This window comes from Panthera onca, chromosome D2, assembly GCF_046562875.1.
Source record: "Panthera onca isolate mPanOnc1 chromosome D2, mPanOnc1 haplotype 2, whole genome shotgun sequence".
Taxonomy (NCBI): domain Eukaryota; kingdom Metazoa; phylum Chordata; class Mammalia; order Carnivora; family Felidae; genus Panthera; species Panthera onca.
In genome coordinates this window covers 76109056-76114496 of record NC_138349.1, presented here as the reverse complement: position 1 = coordinate 76114496, position 5441 = coordinate 76109056, and the positions used below count along the sequence as shown (strand labels likewise).

Sequence of the window (5441 nt, the reverse complement as noted above, 5' to 3'; positions counted from 1 at the left end):
TCGCTGCAGAATCTTCAACTGAGAAGCTATTTGAAAAGAGGCAGGTGTAACCCCTAAACACAGGTCTTGCCACAGTCAGAGGGAGGGGCTTGGGGCGCGTGCCCAGCTGCTCCCATGTGCACGTTTTTCCCCAGAGCTGAGCGGTTGGCTGCCCCCAGTATACCGGGACCCTGAGATCTCCAGAACAGCCGGGCAGCCCCTTCTAGCAGTTCAAGAAGTGCTTTGGGGTTCAAGGTCAACCCTCCATAGATGACCTTCTTTGCTTTACAGCTACCTGGTGGATCCCTGCTGGAATCCCCTCATCAAAGGGAGAAGAGGGGGTGGTCCTTGAAGGAAGGAGTCTATCAAGCCCTCTTTAGAAGTCCTCACTGCACTGAGTCTGTTCTGATGCAAAACTCACCGTTCCCTTAGATTCCTGTTATGGTTGCTATTTTCTCCTTATTTGAGTATTTTGACACATGACTTCGTTGTTCTCCAGCCTAAGACTTTCAGTAACGCACACGGTTTTTTAATCAAATAATTAAAACTAAATGACAAATTTTAATTTCCATTAAAAATTTAGATGTCATTTAAAGTTCACTGAAAACCGAGTTATATTTGCTTTAAAAAAAGATGCGGCATAGCTGTGAGACTGGAGGCCTGAAAGGCCCCATCCCTCCCTCCCACATCACCTCACCGTTCCCCAGCCCCACAAATGTAATCCTGCCTGAATACCATCCTCCTACGCCGAAGGCAGAAATCTGTGCCCGATCTTGTCTCCTGGGCTGGAGCGCACAGATCACATCACAGATCACATGGGGTGGCCACTCATGCTTCTTAATCAGAGCATCAGATGATTTAGTTGATGTGGCTGTGCTTTTGTTTTGATAAAGCTTCTCTCTGGCGAGGCGCTCTCTGAGCTTATGGGCCTTTCCTTGGCTCAACTTCAATAGCTCGATTAACTTCCTGTGCTGAGGGCCCTTGAGCCAAGACTTCTTCTCATGTGAGTCACCGTCAGAGCCTGAACCTCCTTCAGAGTGTAGGTTCAGGCAGGAGGGCCGATCCACAGGTGGCTTGGGTGCTGTGAAAAAAGAGCCCCGGAATGGGAGACTGAAGTCTGGCTTGAATTCTGGCTTTGCCCCTTAGTAGCTGTGTGACTTTGTACAAGTTTGCTAACGTCTCTGGGCTTCTATTTCTGCATCCGTCCAAGAGGGCTTACAAACAGGAAGTGAAGAGAGAAAGGAGGTCAGGTCAGGCTGGGACTTTCTTGTTTGGCTATCTTGACTGTCCTCTGTCCTCCCAGAGCCTCAGGGGTGAGCTCTGGTGAAGGGGAGAGACTCAGCCTGTCTCTGGGAGCTCCTGCAGAAATTAGAAGAGCAAATGTATGTACTGTGCCTGGCACGTGAAGAAATGTTTTCATTGACTATAAAACAAAGATAAAATATACCATCTGTATCTACCTGCACAGACTTCTGAAAGGATCCAATTAACAATATATGTGAAAATACACCGTAGACTATAAAGCCCAGTAGGAGCATCGTCATCATGATTAGAATCTGTATTTTCTCTCAGACCTTTCAAACCTTCAAAAAGTTGAAAAAAAGCATTACAACAAACATCTGACCATCCTTTCCCCGGATTCACCAATTATTAACACTTGCTCACTCTCTGTATCTCTGTCTGCTTGCTCTCTATTTATGGTCTATCTGTGATTTGTGAAGCCATTTGAAAGTAAGTTACAGACATCAGACCTTACACCCAAGCAATTTAGCATATACCTCCTAAGCATGACACTATTCTCCTACGCAACTGAGTATAGTTATTACTCAAGGACTTTAATGTATATATACTAATATTAAAAACACACAGTCTATACCACATGCAGTCTATAAATTGCCCCGGTTACCCCCACAATCTCCCTTAGAGCTATTTTTGTGGTTGTTCCAAAACAGGTTCCCACACTTCATCTGGTTATTACATCTCTTTAATCCTCTGTAATCTAGAACTGAGCCATCCAATATGGAAGCCCCTGGCCATGTAGCTATTGAGTGCTTGACATGTGGCTTGAAATGTACATTGTACTAAAGACTCAACACACACACAAACTAACGCAAGCTATCTCACTGGTAATCCCATATACTGATTGCATATTGAAGTGTTAATACATTGAATATATTGGACTAAAAATATAAAATTAAAATTATTTGTTGAACTTATTAATTAATTACCATTTTGAATGACTAAGATTAATTTTACCTGTTTCTTTTATTTTTAATGTGGCAATGTAAATTTTTTAAATTGCATATATGGCTCTCGTATTTCTATTGGACGGTGGTGTTCCAGAATATTCTTTCCTGCCTTATTTTTTTCTTTTGTGACAGAGTTTTTTAAGAGTCAAAGCCCATTGTCTTGTAGAATGGCCTATAATCTGAACTTGTGTAGATTGACTAGATTCTGGTTAAATCTTCCTGACAAGAATATGACCTAAGTGGGGTTGGTACTTTACAGCGCATCGCATCGTGGGGTTCGTTTGTCTCTGTTGGGATTACAAAGTCTCATCACTTGGTTAAGTAGCATCTGCCAGATCTCTTCAATATAGTGGTGACTTCCCCCCGTTGTAATCAATAAAGAACCTCAAGGGAGATCCTTGGAGACCAAGTGACAACCTCCTCCTACAACCTTTTACCCAATGGTTTTAGCATCTAGTGATGATCTTTGACTCTATCAATTATGCATCAGTGGTTGCAAAAAACACACACATCTTAACTTTTCATTGAAACTCAATGGCTTGACTAATTTCCTGTTCATGTCTTTTATGCTGAGACAGGATGTGAACAATTCACTGCTTTCTAAATCCCATCATGTTGCTGATTGCATAGTGTTTTGTTGCATAGACTCTGGAATACAACATAGTTTATGTATAATCTTTCTTGCTGATTATTTAGGTCGTTTCTTTCTTTTTTACTCTTAAAAATATTGATTGCATGAACATCCTTTTACCCTGCCCATACAGCCGTTTCCTTCTTTGAGATATATTCCTAGAAGTGATATTACTGAGTATGTTTAGTTGGATTTTGACACATATAGTCAGATTGCCCTCCAGAAGTATTGCACACTTTTAAAAGTTCACACTTTTAGTGAGTCACCCAGGAGCTTTCAGCTGTGAAGGAACAACAATCCCAACACAGATTAGCTTAAATAATAAAGATATTTCTTTTTCTCGCATAAACCAGTACTCCAGATGAAAAGTATAATAGTATTTTTACTCGATTTCATGTTTTGGAAAGACACGGGCTATGACTGGCCAAACAAAGTTCATGTTATAGTGTGAAAGCAGTGGCCTTACATACTCAGATTCCATTCTAGAGCTGGAGACGGGTGGCTACCTGAACACCTCTGACTCCTGCTTGGAAAGGAAGAATGGATACCCAACACTTTGTCTACACGGGGTAGCCAAGCACACTTTTCCCCAAGCCCTCCTCACCTTGGACATCGTTCAGCCTCCCAGTCTTTGCCAATCTAATAAATGAATAAACTATCTTTCTAAAATTTCATCCATACAACAGTGATATTTCATGGGCAAGTAATATTTTATAGTGCAAGCTCTTGTCAGAAATTTGCTGGGTTCACTCTGGAACCATCACTTATCTGCTGTGCAACACTGAGCAAGTTACTTAACCTCTCTGTTGAGGGGCCTCTGGCTCCTCATATCTAAAATGGGGATAATCATAGCTATAATATATAAAATCTCAGTGTTATACAAATAACAGGTAACACCAGTTATTGTAGGATAATGGTGACATTGAAATTTCCAGTAACCCTAAAAAAAAATACTTGGGGTTTGAGGGAGCCATTTCTTCAACCTTCCCCGTGGGAAGTAATCAAATCTAAGTCATCTCCACTCTGTGACTAATAACCTTTCCCAGGGCTGTTGCATTATGCTACTGTCACTTCTGTAATGACTAAGCCATCAAGATAGGTTTTTTTTCCTAATGACATATACCGCATAGGGCCAGATTCTATTAAGGCAGCCTTTGAGTCTGGACCTGGAGGGGTGATTGTATCTCTGTCTTTCAAAATTGGGCTAAAGGGGGTGGTATCTATTTACATAATGGGGCCTGGGTTCCCTTCTTTGGGGACGCCTGACCCCTCCCGCTCATTCCCAACTCTTGCCAAGTGAAGCTGCTTTGGGTTCATTGTGGAGAGCTCACCATAGCCTCATTTCCCTGAGAAGGGGGGTGTCAGGCCGGGCCGGGCCTACAGGCCTCCTCAATGTCCCCCTCTAGGCATTATGCCTCCGCCTCGGGGTTAGCCACAGAGGCCAGGCAGAGCTAAATTAAGGCAGCCACCCAGAAAAAAAAAAGAAGGATCCATCATTCTGTCCACCCGTGCTTTTATTTTCAAGCAGGTCCTTTCTGACCCTGACAGCCCATAATTATGACCCTAATAAACATTTATTTAGACAACAGCACATAAATCGGTTGATGACTACTTTTGTTACTTATGAACCGCAAGGGTCAGAGGTAAAGAACCGAGTCCAATGAAACGTCCTGAAGTTGAAATCGTTGCTGAAACAGAACCACTGAAATTAATCTGACATTCTTTGAGTTCTAATTATTGATGTACGGAGCCTCTTCCCAACTAAACTCCTGGCTCTTTTCTCGGCTTCTGAGAATAAAGAAAGTCTGATGAGACGCTTCCCTGGTCAGAAGCTCCCCTTCACCGCCAGGATAAACTCCAACCCTTTTATGATGGTGAAGACAGTTCCTCCTAGTTCACCCTCCGCTCACCCCTTATCTCTCAACACCCCTCACCTCTGCCCCCAGCGAAGCCTCAGCCCTACAGCAGCAGGGTCTGTCTGTGTCTCGGTGGGCCCAGGGGATCCCCTCACCGTGAAACACCCCCTCCCCACCCTGCCCCTTTACTCTCACCTGGCCGACTGAGTCTTCATGCCTCTGTCTCAACTCAGATGTCATTTCCTCCTAAGACGGTTCCCCCACCCCGCCAACCCCCACATGCACGGGTGACATCCTTCTGTATTCCCACCAAAGAGCTCAGTGGGGTTCACACTGTGTTCCAATGGTCGACTTACCCGTCTGTCTCTCTGATCTTAAATCCTTGAGAGCAAAGACTGTATCACTTACGTTCACCACATCCCCAACACCCAGCCATAGGATCTGGCACTTTAGAAAATGCTTGATAAATTGTGATTGAATGTTATTCATGCCCGTGTGACTTTTGGTATTTTTTGCTATTTAGCACGGAGTTACCCATTCTCTTTATATACTCTCTGCTGCTTACTGAGAACGAGCAGGTGACTCACATTTTCTCCCACCCTGAGCTGACGCGTTATCATGCCATCCGGAGGGCCGCCCTCTCCCCACCCCCTCACACAGTCTGAGCCAAGCCTCAACCCTACCGTGTAGGAACCTGAATGTTACTTTGAGGAATTGCCTTGTATT

The 5441-nt window shown here is 43.7% G+C and overlaps 1 long non-coding RNA gene across 1 annotated transcript; it reads right to left on the bottom strand.

Moving 5' to 3' along the window:
• Positions 1-893: 893 nt before the first annotated feature.
• On the bottom strand, positions 894-5221 carry LOC132676387 (uncharacterized). Its single transcript, XR_013550437.2, has 3 exons — positions 5124-5221; positions 1440-1562; positions 894-1338 (listed from the first exon to the last, which is right to left on the bottom strand). It is a non-coding gene; the product is annotated as an uncharacterized LOC132676387 (long non-coding RNA).
• Between the last annotated feature and the right edge of the window lie 220 nt (positions 5222-5441).